Source organism: Heptranchias perlo, chromosome 16, assembly GCF_035084215.1.
Source record: "Heptranchias perlo isolate sHepPer1 chromosome 16, sHepPer1.hap1, whole genome shotgun sequence".
NCBI lineage: Eukaryota > Metazoa > Chordata > Chondrichthyes > Hexanchiformes > Hexanchidae > Heptranchias > Heptranchias perlo.
In genome coordinates, this window is record NC_090340.1 from 25,585,893 (window position 1) to 25,605,005 (window position 19,113).

Genomic DNA, 19,113 nt, shown 5'->3' on the forward strand with positions numbered 1-19,113 from the left:
ACAATATTTATTAACGACTTAGATGAAGGCACAGAAAGTCTCATACCCAAGTTTGCCGATGACACAAAGATTGGTGGCATTGTAAGCAGTGTAGATGAAAACATAAAATTACAAAGCGATATTGATAGATTAGGTGAATGGGCAAAACTGTGGCAAATGGAATTCAATGTAGACAAACGTGAGGTCATCCACTTTGGATCAAAAAAGGATAGAACAGGGTATTTTCCAAGTGGTAAAAAGTTAAAAACAGTGGATGTCCAAAGGGACTTAAGGGTTCAGGTACATAGATCATTGAAGTGTCATGAACAGGTGCAGAAAATAATCAAGAAGGCTGATGGAATGCTGGCCTTTATATCTAGAGGACTTGTGTACAAGGGGGCAGAAGTTATGTTGCAGCAATACAAAACCCTGGTTAGACCGCACCTGGAGTACTGTGAGCAGTTCTGGGCACCGCACCTTCGGAAGGACATATTGGCCTTGGAGGGAGTGCAGCGTAGGTTTACTAGAATGATACCCAGGCTTCAAGGGTTAAGTTACGAGAAGAGATTACACAAATTGGGGTTGTATTCTCTAGAGTTTCGAAGGTTAAGGGGTGATCTGATCGAAGTTTATAAGATATTAAGGGGAACGGATAGGGTGGATAGAGAGAAACTATTTCCGCTAGTTGGGGATTCTAGGAGTAGGAGGCACAGTCAAAAATTATAGCCAGACCTTTCAGGAGCGAGATTAGAAAACATTTCTACACACAAAGGGTGGTAGAAGTTTGGAACTCTCTTCCGCAAACGGCAATTGATACTAGCTCAATTGCTAATTTTAAATCTGAGATAGATAGCTTTTTGGCAATCAAAGGTATTAAGGGATATGGGCCAAAGGCAGATATATGGAGTTAGATCACAGATCAGCCATGATCTTATCAAATGGTGGAGCAGGCACAAGGGGCTGAATGGCCTACTCCTGTTCCTATGTTCCTATAAATGCATTGTTGGAGTGGCCCTTTAAATGGTGGGCTTTAAACGCATCATGCGGGTGCACATTATGCCCGCTGCGCAGCTTGAGGACGTGAAACCTGGAAGTTCAGTTAAGTGGCTTCAACTGGGTCAGAAACACCCAAAACAATCGTTTCCGGGTTTCCCACCCGCTTATTGACACCCCCGCTAAGGTCCTGCCTCATTGTTAAAATTTAGGCCCAGGTCTTTATTACCATACTGCATCTTTAGTGTCCCATCACTCGTACTTTGACCATTGCTTCAGAGGTTTACTACTGAATACAATGCACTATGCAGCAAAAATGTATTGAACAATGTGACATGTTATGCGATGAATGAGTCACAGAAAAGAAAACACTTAATGTCAAAGGGGTCATGTTTTACTTGCTCAACCATTCATTCCCAATCTCTGGAGTATTTATCTAATACCTTCATGCCGGCCGTTCCTTCCAATAAGAGCTAGAAAACTCATTATTGTTGGCAATTGTCCACTATAGATAACACAATCAGCTGAATTGTTAACAGTTGTTGTTTCACGAGTCAGTTTACATTGGATCCGGACACATTAAAGAGTCTGTGCTCAAAAACTAGTGACAAAACTCAACATATAAATCAGTGGGGGAGGTGTGAGGCTTCTCAGAAAATTAATTGTTTCACTTATTACAGCACATACCACATAAAATCTCCTGCAATCTCAATACATGTTTAACATTTCTGATGATTCCAGATTATTGCTTTGAGGTCAAATTTAACAATTATGGGAAAGGGGATCTCAATTATCTTAAAAGAACACAAGAAAGCATCACAAAGATCATGTTTTCATTCATATGGTGGATGGGTCGTTGGAAGACAGAACTGGGACAAAGTAGAGAACTGCTCACTTGGTGTGGTCAATTTTAATTCCCCAGTTAAAATGAAGTGGGGGAACTGATCCCCTCCTTAACGGTCTTGATCTGGCCGACTGCAATTATAATCTACAGGCAGCAAGGACCCCCGCTCTAAGCCGGTAGGGTCTTCTTTAAAAATGCAGATCGAGCGCCAACGACATCATCGGGGCCCAAACTGCTATTTTGATCGGATGGCCTGGAGCAGTGGTGGCTTCCCAGGTTTCCTTGAAGGCCAGGAGGTGCAGGAAACCTTGAGCTTCCCTTGGCCTTCCTCTCCTCCCTCAACCGGGATTCCCTTCCCGGGGCACTTACCTGTGTACTTATCTGCCGCAAGATTTTAACGGCCGGGCAGCCATTTCCCGCTGACCTCCCAGCCCTTTTGGTTGGGAAGTCGGCAAGTAACATGCTAATGAAGCCTGACCGTTAAAATCAGCCGCGCCTCCCTGCTGCCGCTCCTGGACAGGCAGGCTTGCTTTGCCACATTCCCGCCTAGGAGTCAAAATCGACCCCAATATCTGAGACGGTGAGTCAGCGAGGTTTAGATAATCAGGTTACAACAAAGGTCAGTTATATCCAAAGTCTTAGCTCTTAAACAGACTGGCCTACCAGCTCTTTATACTGGGGCTCAGTTTATTGAACTGAATCACCAATGTTACAGCAAAACTGGTATTTTTGCAGGAAAGCAATGTCACAAAAGCAAAGCTGTCTAGGGTGTGGTCCTTACTAAGCTAGTTCAGGGATTTATTTACACAAAGTAAAATTGCCAAATTCCTTTATCAATGGATAAAAGTGAGGCCAGGAGTGTCAAATGCTTCATGAAGGTTGTCAACAGCAATAATTTTAAAATGACCTTTAAGACACAAGAGTTAGGTCAAAATTCATAATCTACTTCAGTATTTTCTTTTGTGCCATAATTATTATATTGCATGGTTTTTGCGAGCTGAACAGTGCAAGATGCTGCCAGATGGCTTGATCTGTGAACGAAGATTACCCACTGAAATGCAATTCGCCCTCTTAACAGCACTCAATAGCCAAGAATTTTCTGAGCTATTATACAAACGTTTGCTTCTTTACAGTAAAAGTATTGTTTCTCAGTAAGATCCTGTCTTGCTGATTTCTGACTCCATTGGGCAGATTTTCCTGTCGCTGCTGCACTTCTCCAGTGCTGGTCAGAAACAGTGTACCCGAAGTGATTGAGTAGAATGGGTCTATATTCTCTGGAGTTTAGAAGAATGAGAGGTGGTCTCATTGAAACATATTAGATTCTAGGGGACATGACAGGGTAGATGCTGAGAGGTTGTTTCCCATGGCTGGAGAGTCTAGGATTAGTGGGCATCGTCCCAGGATAAGGGGTCGGCCGTTTAAGACTGAGATGAGGAGGAATTTCTTCACTCAGAGGGTTATGAATCTTTGGAATTCTCTATCCCAGAGGGCTGTGGATGCTGAGTCGTTGAGTATATTCAAGGCCGAGATAGATAGATTTTTGGACTCTAGGGGAATCAATATGGGGATAAGTGGAGTTGAGGTAGAAGATCAGCCATGATCTTATTGAATGGCGGAGCAGGCTTGAGGGGCCGTCTGGCCTACTCCTGCTCGTATTTCTTATGTGAGTGTGCTGCTCCTGTCTAGGCTCAGGATCCCGGCATTTCCTATCTTGAGACATTTACATGACCCAGGGGTACCCCTGGGGCAGCCCTGTCACTGGCAGGAAAGTCGGGGCAACAGCTGGCTTTTCAGGCCTGCAGCTGTATATCGGGTCTTTCCAAACAGACCCTCTTTTCCACAACCTTTTTATCCTACAGAACTGGGTGTTCGCTGGGAGCAAAGGTGAGAAAATTGGCACGACATAAAATCCAATAACCCTTACTCCCTATCATGTGACACACATGTATGCAAAAACTTGAGGGGAGACTTTAACTCCCTGTGGCTGGCAGAAACAGGAGTTAAAAATCGAGTGGCTCTTTTTGACCCTCCGATACCGCTCTGCAATTCAGGCACCTGCCTCAGTCAGGCAGACACCTCATTAATATATGCTAATCAGCGTCCTATCGCTCAGCTAGAACCCCATGGCAATTTTAACAGCCAAGGTTTCACTGGTCGCTCCGAGAACCCAAAAGGTGAGAAAATGTTTTTCTTTGTGGGGTCAGGACTGCTCCTTTAGGCCCCACAAGGAACTTCTGGGCCTCTGCTACCCAGAGAACCCCATCCGTGAGACCCTGCTGAACTCCTCCCCACCACCCCGCTATTTACCATAGGCTGCCAATCTCTGCCTGTCAGCTGTCAGCCAACTGCCTCTTCATGCCTGTTTCGGGCAGGCAGCTGGCCAGAGGCATGTAAACGTGGCCCGGCCTTTAATATTGGCTGGGTCTCCCAAAGAGGCGCCTGGGCGGGAGGTTCGACAGCTCCCCCCGGCTTTCCACCCGGATGTTAAAATCCCTGCTTTGTTGTCTGTAATGCTGGCAGTTGTGGAGGATACAAACTCTGAAGTGAAATTCACAATGAGTTAGCTTCAAGGAGATGACCAATATTAAACTGTGTAAATATAAATAAAATTTTACATGGAAACCTCAAGACTGTAAGAAAATCAATAATCTTTGAAATAAAAAAAGGTAAATTGCAAATGCTGGATAACTGAAATAAAAGCAGAAAATGCTGGAAATACACGGCAGATCAGTCAGCTTCTGTAAAGAGACAAGATAGGTTGTGCCGGTTCTGGTGTGTAACCCTTCATCAGAAGCCAATCAATAACCTTTGGCTTGCTGTTGTGGTCTAAGTCTTGTAAACCCTTGGATCTGTGTTCTAGCCATGTCATACACTCAACCATTACTTACTCCTCACATAGCAAGATGTTGATATGAATTCCTCTAACAGCCTTTACTGGGACATGGAAAAAGCAATGGGAGCCAGGACCAATACAGCAGCACAATTGAGAGCCGTACAGTGATGCACAGCTACTTTAGTAGCCAGTTCCTAAAGGCTGATTACAATAGTGAAAAATGTATTTAAAAAACCCTTCTAACTAACACATCTCTCCTCACCGATGGGTAGGAGCAGAAACTAATGATGACCTCTCACATACTTTCAATCTGTTGACACACCCACCGAGTTTTCTTTCTGCCAGAAGAAAATTGAGGATTACTCTTGGTCTTAGGTGTACAGAACATGACCTTTATTTGAAGTAGTAAATCTGGCGTATTCAATTAATTTTTAATCCTTTGGAAAAAGTAAAGGTTGATTTTCGTGTCATGCTCAGCGTAGCATATGACCCAAACCATGTTATTTATTGCACTGAATATTTTAAAAGAAATGGTGAACTTTAAAATGAGCAAATTCCTTTTTTCTCTCCAATTCTTCTGAAGGTGTTGACCTGTAGTTGGGTACAGATCCGCGGCGGTCAGATTCCCTCTGGTACCCCATCCAGCTTCATGTGCGAGTCCAGACAGTCAGCGTTGGCAGCCTTTTTGGCCATGAAAGGCATCATAGCTGACCCTGACCTGACCCTGTCCTTATCTGATGCCCAGATGCCCACTCTTTCCAGCCAGGGTCGGGGGGGGGGGGGATGGGGGAGGGGGAGAAGGGGGAGAAGGGGGTGTCATTCTACATCAATTAGTAGAAAGGACTCTTGCCAATTTTTTTTCTGCTTCTGTAGCCTAGGGACACTGAGGATAACTCGGCAAAGATCAGCAATCATTCCTGGGACCCTCTTGTCTAATGGCTCAGTACAACATGGGATGGTGTATTTACCCACTGAGCCAGAAAAGGAACCATGAATGATCACTATTATGGTTCAGGCATTTTCTCAATACTTCTGTGTGTTCACACCAAAATAGGCAATTTCCATAAGTAGACCAAATCTCACATGAGCCAAAACTTTTGCCATTGTCCAGAACCCAAACCTGTGCCATTGTCCAGAACCCAAACCCGTGCCAGTATCCTGCTGTGTACCTACAACAAAGCCCCTGTATCCTAACTGATTTCCAGAACAAATACGCTATCCACATTTTGTCTCTCGGCCTCCATTTTGAAACTCGGTGAGGGAAAACAGCTTCCATTTTAGCTCAAGCTATTTTAAAACACTATCGAATAAAGGCAGATGTTTCCCTAATTCACTACAATCTTATTCTAGTGTTTCAGAAAAGAAATGTAATACAGATGTTGAAACATGTAATTATTCAATTTTGAGAAATTATACCTCCACTACATTCCTTTAAAAAAATATTTTGATTCTGATATTTGATCATCTACAGACCATGCATCGTGTCTCTGGCCAAGAAGCTGGGTAAGTGACCTGTTCATCCATTCTTCAGCAACTAAGTGCTGTGCGAGAGGGGCCCAGGGTGACTCACCTTCTAACTGATTGCTTGCATTTCTCTCCCCCTTTGTCCCTGAAACCTATGCGGAGATCAGAACTGTATGACAAAAATCATGTGTGAAATCACGTTTCATTATTCTGAGACTCTACGTTGTCACTGCAATATTAATACAATACATGGTCTCGTTTTTAAGAAATGTAAAATATAAAGTGAGGGCTCGCGTGTAATTCCACGAGGCATTACAATCAGTTATTTTTATTGTAGCAGTATCTCCAGTTTTGAAAACTCAATGATTTAAAAAAAATTTTGAACAAAGGTTGCTTTGATAGGAAGGAAGTCAATCAATAAGAACGCAAGGTAGGAATCAGTTTCCTGCCTGGAAGATCCTGCAGATGCGTACTGATGTATGATGCCAAGCGATAAACACTATGGAGAAGTTCTACAAGATTTCCAGTAAACTAAAATAGTTACGGCACCACTGTAAAATTTAAAAATCAAAAAGGGAAGGAAATAAATATGTTTGTTTCCCAATCAGAAGGTATTAGTTCAGCTCCATGGGCTGCCACTAACTTGGGACACTTGGTAATTGTTTGGGCTCATCAGTTCCTATCCAGGTCATTGGATTTATTGCTACATGTAGTCCAAGCATTCTCGAAAGGGGAAGGGGTAGAGAGAAGGAACAAGTAGAAAATGGAGATGTGCCAATTTGCTTCACTGGCATTGCGCCTCCTACTGGCCAAACACAGTGCATCATTGAGAAGGACCACAAGAGAGGGCCATGGCCCAAACTGCCCTACAACCACTTGCAAAATGTTAGCCAGCAGCACTGCACAAGACTGAAAAATGAAGGAGCATGATGAACGTGACTTAGATGTTGCTGTGACACTTTCATCAGACGCACTCTCGACATAAACCAGAGGACATCTGCTGAATTTTAACATTTTAACAATTATAGTGAAACTACTGTTAAGTTCATCAGCCAGCAAGAACATTTTTTGACAGATTGCTGATTGAAACTTAACTGGACCAGCCATATAAATACTGTGGCTACAAGAGCAGGTCAGAGGCTAGGTATTCTGCGGCGAGTGACTCACCTCCTGACTCCCCAAAGCCTTTCCACCATCTACAAGGCACAAGTCAGGAGTGTGATGGAATACTCTCCACTTGCCTGGATGAGTGTAGCTCCAACAACACTTAAGAAGCTCGACACCATCCAGGACAAAGCAGCCCACTTGATTGGCACCCCATCCACCACCCTAAACATTCACTCCCTTCACCACCGGCGCACAGTGGCTGCAATGTGTACCATCCACAGGATGCACTGCAGCAACTCGCCAAGGCTTCTTCGACAGCACCTCCCAAACCCGCGACCTCTACCACCTAGAAGGACAAGGGCAGCAGGCACATGGGAACAACACCACCTGCACATTTCCCTCCGTCACACAGCATCCTGACTTGGAAATATAACGCCGTTCCTTTATCGTCGCTGGGTCAAAATCCTGGAACTCCCCACCTAACAGCACTGTGGGAGAACCTTCACCACACGGAATGCAGCGGTTCAAGGCAGCGGCTCACCACCACCTTCTCAAGGGCAATTAGGGATGGACAATAAATGCTGGCCTCGCCAACGACGCCCACATCCCATGAACGAATAAAAAAACACATTAGTATTTCATGGCTAGAACAGCAACACTGTGTCCACTGCATTTTTCTGCTAAGGACAGAACAACAAAGTATATGCCCTGGGACACAAGGGCCTGAAGCCTATTAATCTATAAACCAAATAAACAGCACCAGGTCTTTTTATCAATGAGATTGCAGCAGATAATATTGCTCAGAGGTTCCTTCTTTAAAAAAGACTTGCATCTGTATAGCACCTTTCACAAGATCAGAACATCACAAAGCACTTTACAGCAAATTAATTACCTTTTTGAAGTGCAGTCACTGCTGTAATGTAGGAAACCTAAGCAGTGTAAATAAGAACATGAGAATCAAGTCAATGGCTCGGAGACCAATGATCTAGAAAGTGATAGATCTTTGAATGCATTACATCTTGACCTTACATACATGGCACTAGCAGATCCTTAATTCCACAAGTTGCTGAACTTTCACTGAAAGACAGATACAGAATTCCAGTCAAGTATTTAGGACCTGGAGACACACATGATCTACAACAAAGGGTTAAAATGTTGCTGCTTTATTGAAGTAGTGGGACTTCTCTCTGTTAGAAGCCAAAAATAAAAAAATCGTCATGACAACCACAATCTCCTCGCTAACTACAATTGAAATTCACTGCAATTGAAGCTTTAGTGCTCGAGAGTATAACACAAACTAAACAATTTTTAAATGGGATTTTATACATGTGACATCATTTCAAAAGCTTAAGTGCACGAGTTCAGGCACTGTCTCATTATCAGAAACAGATCAAATTGAAAGTCCAAATTGAGACAAATTGGACAATTACAAGTTATTTTTTTTAATCAATACCAAATTTTGTTCAACTGCCCCATTATAAACAGCAAAACAGAGGCATAAAATGCATCTTTTCATATTCATGCTTGCTGCCTTTTCTCTCTATTCTGGTGTAATGCCAGGTCTGGCCATAGTCAGGAAGTTTCTGAGAGAAATCTCAGTTATAAGCCACGGTCTGGCACTTTCCCCAGCAGCAGAAAAGCAGGATGGTGGGTCACCACTGGCTACTCTTTCCTCGTGCACCTCCTGTCAGATATTTTCAGAGCAGTGCTGAGAGAGGCCTGGGAACAACAGGTTTCTTTATCCTTATCAGCTTGATAAAGAGATTAATGGGCGACAAATCAGTAGCCGAAGGTCTCATGCAATTAATCAGGTGATGCAACAAGGAAGGACATAGTAGATATTTTTCTCTCACACATTAGCAATTCATTAACATTTTCAAAATTAATACCTGCATTGTTTGATCAGTGACAGCTATGTTTTGGCTCTCTAGTTGTGAAATTCTTTTGAAAGTTAATATTAATAGGCTAGTTTGTAAGAGAACTATAAGTAGTCTGTCTGAATAAGACCATATCTAAATGTTAGAAGTGGTCAAGTAGTTTCACCTTGAACCCCTGACGAAGTTTCTTTTGCAAATTTATTTTCTCACCTTTTTTTTTTAAGGTCTTCCTGTGTTATACAACATTCACAGGCCAAGGGAGCTGATTGCCTCCTGCCTTCCATTCTGTAACTAGGTGAGGGAATGGACTCCATTTTAATTCCCAACTACCTGAAGTTATGTCAAACAAAACACAGATGAGGTAGAAATTAGTCGGCGTCCAGTTTCGGGTGTGAAGGCGGCGTTGTAGCCCCAGGATGCGCCCGAACCGGGAAGCCTGAGGCCGGCCTGAGATTGGGCCTTGGGCCTCATCAATATTAATTGGGTGAACTGCTGACAACTGTTGCACCTCCACAGGCAGCTCACCTATTTGAATAAAATGAACATCAGGCCGCTTGCCTCGCTGGCACCAGCCCGAAGGTCAATCCCAGGAGGAAGCGTGGAGTGGCAGTGGGGATGGGGCTGATCGGAATACTATGGAGACGGGGGAGCACTCTTGCTCCTCCACAACGTATTTTTCAAATATGTTTTTTTTAAAAAAAGAAATACATGCCTGTTGGTGGCGGCAGCTGCTTAGGCCACAGCGGCCGCTGAAGAATGTTGAGCAGAGCAGGCCCAGCTCCTGCTTCACTCATCGGAAACCAATTTCCCAGAGGGATCGTTAAACAGGCGTTAGGCCCCTTGCATATGTTAATGAGAGCCTAACGCCTGTTTTAGGTGGCCACCCGGGACACGTAAAAAATTGTCTCGACAAATTTAGCAGTGGCCTGAACATTCAAGCAGATTTATCGTGGACCAGTCCACTGCTAAATTTGTTATTGTTGCGCCTGAAAAACAGTTGCAACGCCTGCCACTTCTTTGCCCAGAGAATCCTACTTTTGTCACAATGACATTACAGAGTTCTTCATTGACTCTTGTGACATTGCTTGGTTCTGAAAAAGATTTTCAGTAAAAAAAAAATCAACTTTGTGTGTCCATTATAAAACACTGAGGATCTTTACAAGATGACTACCAGGTCAGAGAGATTCCACCATTCCCCAAAAATCTGCTGAAAAAATATTAGTGGTTCTGTACAATAATGGTCATTTAATGATGTTATTCTTCAAGATTAAAAGGTTCACAACAGCAGTTATAGCCTTACAAGATCCATCAAAACCAGTGCTTTCGAAAGGTAGGCTCCCTTGGGGAAGATTTCCTTTGCCCCGATTTTCTTCGCTCCACCATTGGGGGCCGTGCCTTCAGATGCCAAGGCCCCAAGCTCTGGAATTATCCTCCCATAACCTCTCCGCCTCTCTATCCTCCTTTAAGACGCTCCATAAAACCTACTTCTTTGACCAAGCTTTTAGTCACCTGTCCTAATATCGCCTTATGTGGCTCGGTGTCAAGCGCCTTGGGACGTTCTACTACATTAAAAGGTGCTGTGTAGATGCAAGTCGTTGTTGCAAAATCATAAAAATCATTATTTATAAATGAATTTATGATTTTGCTGCACATAATGCATACAGGAAATCACCATGTGTTACAAAAAAAAAAGACATTTGTCTCTTACTCTCTCTTGTGCTTCCCATGCCACATATTATCTGTAGCTGAGAGAGCATGTGCACAATTTGTTCTAAGGCATTCACCAACATCAGGCCTTAGCCAGCCACTGGCAGCATTCCAGGATAGCTTTCCTTTTGATTCTCTCTCATTTCCTTCCTTTAGGGAAACACCTGGCTTTACTCAGTGCATCCCCACAGAAACACAGCTGAGATCAGCAACACAACATCTCAGGGATCATGTCACACCACTCTAAATGGCCATGAGTGGTTGCTCCAATATACCGTGCCACCCTCAAAAGAACCATTCTTCAGGTTGAAGAGTACATTATTTTATGTTGATCATTGTGAGGGATGTCGGTGCCAGGGAGCAGAACGCTTTCCATTTCAGGCAGCTAAGCCTAGAAATTCGATCGCTCCCAAAAACGGGCACGCAGGAGGCGTGGCGGGCGCTGCACAGGCCTGTTCATGTGGTCCTAGGGGTCACGTTAAATTCATGGTGAGACCTCTTTAAATTGATTCAGGCATGCAGCCAGCTCTACTCATTGGCAGTTTGGGGTGGGGAGGGGGCAGAGCGGTATATTTGGTGTCTCTGACACCACTTAAAGACAGTCAACACCTCTTGACAGAAGGGGAAACTTCAGAAATTGAAGAAAATGGCTGGAAGAGGGCCAGACAGGGCACCCAGGTTCTCTGATGCCACGTTAGGGGCGTTGGTCCAGGCTGTGAACAGAAGGAGGGAGATCTTGTTCCTTCCAGAAGGCAGAAAGCACTTCAGGCAACACCTCTGTCACCAATAGGAGCAGGTCACTAAGGAGGTCAATGCCAGCAGCTTAGCTCCCAGGACATGGCTGCAATGCTGAAAGAAGTTCAATGACCTCACCAGAGTTATCAAGGTAAGAATACTGCTTGCTCTCTTACACTCAGCTCATATATCCACCACCTCCAGCCTCACTACTCAAAATACTCCCTCCCCTGCTTCCCTTCAATCTCTTACAATCACTGCCCCACACTTCACTCCACCTTCTTCTCCTTATACTCACCACAATAGCCACCCTCGCTTCCCCATACCTCACATCTTACGTACGGCATACCAACTATTAGATCATGACTGGCACATTCTCTGAACACCTCACAAGCATGTCACTAACACACTCCCTTCTTTTTTTGCAGGAGAAGGTCATGCACAACTTGAGACAGGAGGCTGCCACCGGAGGAGGCCGAGCCCGCCTGCATACCTTCTCCCCGAAGGAGAAAGCATGCTGGCCATCATCGGCAGGGGGAAGAGTCCTGCAGGGGTAACACTGGAGGAGATGTCACACTTTATCCTCTTTTTGGCCTTCTTACTTCTATCTACACACTTTGCATGACAAACTGCAGCTACCTTCACCCAGCATTTCTGCCTTCACACTAGAAGCTAACCCATGTCCCTCTCTTTCATTTCAAGTGCTGGAAATATGGAGTTACCTCGGCCACTTCAGGATACAAGAAGCCAATCTGCCTGATGATGCACCGCCACGCGATCCAACCCTAGCAAGCACAAGCTCAGAGATTTGTACCACCTGTACTTTAGATGCTAGACTAGAGGAGGGGTCTTCATGTGGTGACTCATCGAGCACAAGTGCGCAGGTGCTAGGGCAGGGGGATAGGACGCCATAGGTGCCTGCTTGCCAGGGGGCTAGATTACGTATTAGTTCTGCTGCAGAGGATTCAGATGCTGACTTTGAGGGCCCAAGGTACCGAAGAAGGCCAATAGGCATCTACCAAATGCTAGTTGCACTGGGCAGATTGCCAGCAAGCCTGCACACAATGGCTTAGAGCATGGTGGAGTCTAGCTCCAGCTTGTGTCAAGGCTTCACGCAGAGCATGGAGACCATTCTGTCTCCATGAACATAACAGTAGCGCCCGCCATGATGCAGCCTCTGCTGACAGCTTCCATGGAAGCTAACGTTGCTGCCATGGAAGCTCAGACAGCTGCCATCTTGGTTCTGCGGGCCAGTGTTGACAGGGGCTTCCAGAGTGCCGCATCGCTCCTGAACTCTGCACAGAGCCGTAGGAGTGCTGAGACACAGTCCCAGTAGAGTGGCCTCGGCTCCAGGGGAGAAGTACCTTCTATCCTCTCACATCTTCTGTATTTTGGAAGGGGACTGAAGACATTAGAAACACCATCTACCTTTCAGTTTCTTCAGTACACTAGTTCCAGTACCTTAAATGTACAAATTCTACCTCCATTTCTAACTCCAGTATCATGCATTTGTCAAGCTATACATCACCCTCACACCACTTGTGTATAACTTGCAGGGGTACGAGTTCGATCATGAAACTTATGTTGCATTTGATTCCCACGTTCTCTCTTCTTGTCTCAGGCCATCTGAACATGGTGGAAATATCCCTTTAACAGGCTGCACTGTTTCTGAAACCAGCATGACTTTTTAAAACTGCTACTTTTTCTACTGGTTTGAAAATCTGTAAAAAAAGTGATCACTTTAACTAACTTTTAGGGAAAAAAAACCTAATGCCACATTTGAAAGGAATAATTTTTTCCCTCAAGATTTTGAAAGTTATTGAAATCACAACCTGTCCTCAATGACTGGTACAGGGCCCACATTTAAGATACACAAACTGCAGGATGGTCATTGGAATACCGTGAACATGCTACTATTTAAAAAAACATACTTGATATTCAAAGAGGAAAAAACATTTCTTACATTACAAAACAAACAGACTCGTTAGGGGAATGGGAATTTATTTGGCTACTCAAAGGGGATATTCTTTAACATATGTTCGGTGAAAAGGTAAATAGAGGTTACTGCAAAGGAAACAGTTTGGAAATGGTGATCTGTCCTTTCACAAAGATAGGACAGAACTACTATTCAGGTGGGAAAACTGCAGGCAGCCCTTGATGCATTTCATATAATAATAAATTTTATTGAAAGCAAATGTTTTCTTAGAGGAAATCTTCTGCAGAATGGCGGATGTTAATATATTTTATTGGCAGCTCTTAAACTGTCATCAGGGTAAAATAACAATATTCTACATCGGAAACGGAGACTTTGCTGAAAAAAACCCCCATGGAACCCCCTTTGGCTCCATAGCAACCAAACCCTCAAGTACAAGAAGGCAGAACACCATTTCTCAGCAGCCTGCCGTTTTAATCACAAGAAGAAAAATATCAAGGATCAGAAAAGTAAAACAAGAGGTTTCATTAACCTAAAAAAATACTATAATAAAGAATATGGTAATTAGAATACAATTACACTTTGGCTTAAAAATCTGCAGAAATTTTAATCACCTTAACTAACTTTGAAGGGGGACCTCATAATGCCCAAACAAAGTTTGTATTCCTTAACTACAAACAAGACTTAAAGAAACGTTTCACAGCACCGCGGGACTTTGAACAAAAACTTTGTATAAACCCCAGAGAAGTTTCCTTTGAGGAGTGAAACTTCAGAAACAAACAGGACGTGATGTGCTTAAGATATTTTTATTTTTGTCTTCATTTTTTTTCAAACTAAAAGGCCGCGTCGCATAGTCACAGTGAACGGGTTTATTGCTTGATGTTATATATTCTACTAAAATAAATGAACTACTTGCTCTGGAAGCTGCAATCACAACAATTGCAGTGTTTAACTGCCCCCCGCCCCCAATCACAATATGGTTACAGTGTGATACAAAACTCATTGGCAACCGTCTTCAATGCTAAAGTCACAATTTGCAACGTTCAATGCCAATTGCTAAGTAAGATTGCAAGGTGATACTATTATTGCAAAGTGACATTTTTTTTTTACAGCTGAGCAATCAGCCTACCTTCCACTTCCAGACAGAGCGAGAGGGCTGCAGACACACACCTCTCCAGCACCAGCCCGGCTAATGGGGGCGTCACTCTCTTCAACTTTAACTTACTGAGGAAAAACAAATGAAATCGGTGTCTTCAGGAGAGTCCAGCTCCAGCTGTCAAACTAAACTGCAGAGAGTCTGCGGAGCAATGACCGGTCAGTAGGACAGTCCCGTCCACTAGTGGCCGAGTGTTCCGGACACTGTCCGGGGAACCTCATCAGCGCCGACACGCCCACTGCTCGCCAGCTCCGCCTCCTTAGCCCTGTTAGGGACAAACAATTCAAAAGAAATATCTAAACCTAAATTTAACAGGTTTAAAATGATGCTTTGGACACCTTCTATATTATTTCTTTATTATTATATTCAAGAAGGGAAAGCAGGTTAGACTAGGTAACTATAGGTCAATTAGTCTAAAAATCAGTTGTGGGCAATTTCTTAAGAGTGAGCATTTAGAAATGAATGGATTAGGAGAAATTTCTTCACTCAGAGGGTGGTGAACCTGTGGAATTCTCTACCACAGAAGGCTGTGGAGGCCAAGTCACTGAATATGTTTAAGAAGGAGCTGGATAGATTTCTAGACACAAAAGGCATCAAGGGTATGGGGAGCGAGCGGGAATATGGTATTGGCATTAGAGGATCAGCCATGATCATATTGAATGGTGGAGCAGGCTCGAAGGGCCTAGTGGCCTACTCCTGCTCCTATTTTCTATGTTTCTATGTTAATCAAGGACCGCTAGCATGAATTTGTTACAGGCAAGTGGTTCAAGGAGAAGGCTCCTCACCACCGTCTCAGGACAACCAGGGATAGGCTAGAAATGCAACCTTAACAACATCCTCCACCTCCTGCCAACAAGTAAAAAATAAAAGTTGTGTTTGACAAATGTAATGGAGTTTTTTTGAACAAGGACTTATTGTACAGATAAATGGAATACAATAGATATAGTGTATATGAATTTTCAGAAAACATTGGAGACGGTGTCTCGCAGGAGGCTTGTTATGAAAATTCAGGCATATAGCATAAGAAAAAATACAGCAACTTGGATAGAAGGTTGGTTGGTGACAGGAACCAAAGAGTTAGAGTAAATTAATGATTGTTGGATTAGATTGGAGAAGGGTTGGAAGTGATGTTCTCCAGCGGTTCGTGCTATTTTGGCAATCAGCAAAGAGGACTGTAAAAGATTTCAGGAGGACCTAGATAGGTTAGTGGAATGACAGATGCAATTTAATGCAAAGAAGTATGAGATGATGCATTCTGGGAGGAAAAACAAGACATGGAATTATATGCTTAATGTAAAGATGCTGAAGGGGTGGAGGAACAGATAAACCTGGTGGTACAAATACATAATTTCTTTTAGGAGTGAGTGAAGGTAGATAAAGGCATTAAAAAAAGGCCAATAGAATTCTGAGTTTTATAAATAGAGGCACAGAGTACCAGAGCAAACAGGGTATGATAAGTTTATACAAGGCAATGGTTAGGCTACAGTTAGAGTACTATGTGTAATTTGGGATAAAAACAGAAAATGCTGGAAATATTCAGCAAGTCAGGCAGCATTTGTGGAGAAAGAAATGTTTCAGGTCGGTGACCTTTCTTCAGAACTGGAAGAAGTTGAAGATTTAACAGTTTTTAAGCAAATATAGAGTCAGGCAAAGGGATGGGGAGGGGAGGAAAGAACAAAAAGGAAGGTCTGTGATAGGGTGGAGGGCAGGAGTAATTAAGTGACAAAAGGGATGATGGTGCAAGGCAAGGAGGGTGATAACGGGACAGGCAAAGAAACAAAAGATGGGTCTAGAGGAGTTGTAAATGTGTAGTTTGAGGTTGTATTATAAAAAGAGCATGAAATCCAAAGAGAATGTACAGGATAGATTTAGTAGGATGATACCAGAGATAAGAAACTATAGTTAGCAGGAGAGTTTTTAGATATTTGGACTATTTCCACTGAATCAGGGAAGGCTAAGAAGAGATTTAATTGAGGTTTTTAAAATTATGAAGTGTTTTGATAAAGTAAATAGGGAAAGACTATGTCCTTCGATTGGGGAGTCAGTGACAAGGGGTGATCAATTTAAAATTGTCACTGGGAGTGGGGAGAGATGTTCGGAGAAATTTCTATACACAGAGGATTTTGAAACATGGAATGCTTTGCCACATTAGGTAGTTGAGGCAGAAATGATTGCATCTTTTAAGGGAAGAGTAGATAAACATTTGAAGCAGAGGGGGATACAGGGATACAGGGAGAAAGCCGGGCAGTCAGATTAGTTTTGGATTACTCTACCAAAGAGGTAGCATAATGGCCTCTTTCTGTTTCATAAACATCTATGGGAGGGCTGTTGTTATTCTCATTTCTAACATATGAGATAACACACAGGTGTGAGGGTGTTCCATGTAGAATATCACACAACAGAGCAATTAACAAAGCAGAAATGTCTCTCGGGGTTCAGATGGGGTCATAAACCACGAGATTAAAGCTTGAGTGTTTTATAAATCTGATCTGAACCCTAACATGTTGCTGCCTTGACGCACACTTCTACTTTGTTCTTCTTTATAGGGAGTATACAATTGGGGTTTATGAAGATGGCTTTAATCAGTTTTTGGCAGGATTTTTGGGAACCTGCCATTTCTTGTCATTCCAGGCAATGAGCAGCAAACTCCCATAATTGAATCACTGTGGCTGCCATCAGGAACGTTAAGTGTTACACAGAAATTGTTGCAGGAAATAACATATTGCTGTACATAAACTAAATCAGTCATACACTAAGGGGTCCTGATAAAGAAGTTCACGAACAATATCTGAATCCCTTGATTGTTATTACATTGATACAGATGCCTCTATGATGGTTATTTCTTTGTTTCCCTCTCTCAAAATTCAGAGGTAATGGAGACGAGAGGCAAGTTCATGAATGTCTCAAGTAACAGGAGTGAAACACATTCAGAAGTATCAAGTGTTTCATACAAAACTTAGGACACTGACTGACCCAAACTGCATTGGAATGCTTTCATTTCACTGTATGATCTGAGTAAATAAAGTCCTTTGTACATATTTTGCATGTAAGGGACGGAAAGATTGATTTACCAGAATAAATTATAAGAGTGAAGATTTTAGTTTATCATCATCATGTGAACTTCAAACTCTATTGCAAACACTTGGGAGATTAGATTTAAGGTAATTGGCAAAATAACTAGAGGCAGGATGTTATGACCTGGAACGCATTGCCTGAAAGGTTGGTGGAAGCAGATTCAGTAATAACTTTCAAAAGGGAATTGGATAAATACTTGAAGGGGAAAATTTTGCAGGGCTACGGGGAAAGAGCTGGGGAATGGGACTAATTGGGTAGCTCTTTCAAAGAGCCAGCACAGGCATGGTGGGCCGAATGGTCTCCTTCTGTGCTGGATCATTCTGAAGAAAGACGGACTTTTGAGACCTTATGGGATAATACACTAAAATATATGGATGTATATTTTTGTTCCATTTGATATATATGTGGTTTATTGGAACATCTACTTTTAATTATGTTGGGGTAGTAGTGGTAGAGAATCTTCTTCAGGGGTATTGACTAAAGGGAATGAGTAACATCAGCTGCCTGAACACAATAGATTGGGAGCAGATTGACTCTGGCTGTACTATGATGTCCAAACGAAAGTGAAAAAATGTCTTTTAAAGTGTATTAGGGTATTGTACACTTTTATTTTGGTGTTTGATACTCATGTATAAAATACTTTCTGTTTAATATAGTAAAGTTACCAATACCAAAAAGATTGTAGGCCAGATAAAATTTAGCACAGATGCTAATAGCTCAGATCAGATGAAGAAATATCAGAAAACTAAAGATAGAAACATATATAAACAGGAATGACTTCTGGGAAAGTAAACAACCCTGTGCAAATATAAGAAGAAACTTAGTACATACAGTACTTTGATTTTCTAAAAATAAGCATTCTTGCTAGTACAGATTTTTCATTGTAAATTAAGCCAGAAGTTGCAAATATTTACTGCCATTGTGAGACAAAAGAAACAAATAAAAGTGCTCTCTGTATGTCCAGAGTGCACATAGTGCCACGTAGCACCAAGATCAGTACAGCGTATAAGGTTTTATCTTGAAAGACTACAGTGGGTTCTCTTGATGGTATTTTATTTAAGGGCAGTGAAGTGCACTGGAACTCCAGTGGTTGGATAGAGGTGTATTCCATAATCCTCCACTTGCTAAGTTCCTGCTCTTAGTTGTGTTATCATTTGAAGGCACAAAGCCAATGTCCAGGGCCTTCTTAATAGACAGGGAGAGGAGATTGAAGGGTCATTCCAAGCCACTCTCACACATCTCCTGGTGGATATATTTTTAGGGTGCTATTGGCAGTGGCTTGGGAGCAGTCAATGTATTGCTCTTTTGGCAAGAGAGACCCAAGAAAGAGAAAGAGGAGAAAATACCTTGAAAAGAATACTCACTTTCAAAGAAAATGGCATTTTATTTTGTACATACAGCTTATCGGTA

General features: G+C 42.7%; 1 protein-coding gene across 2 annotated transcripts in view; it reads right to left on the reverse strand.

Annotated features, from left to right (window-relative positions):
• Positions 1–14,809, reverse strand: part of ripor1 (RHO family interacting cell polarization regulator 1) — a 313,053-nt gene extending 298,244 nt beyond the window's left edge. The window contains exon 1 of one of the 2 annotated variants that reach the window (XM_067997844.1): positions 14,698–14,809. The gene's annotated coding sequence lies outside the window, so the exon portion shown is untranslated. The other variant, XM_067997845.1, reaches the window with a different exon arrangement.
• Between the last annotated feature and the right edge of the window lie 4,304 nt (positions 14,810–19,113).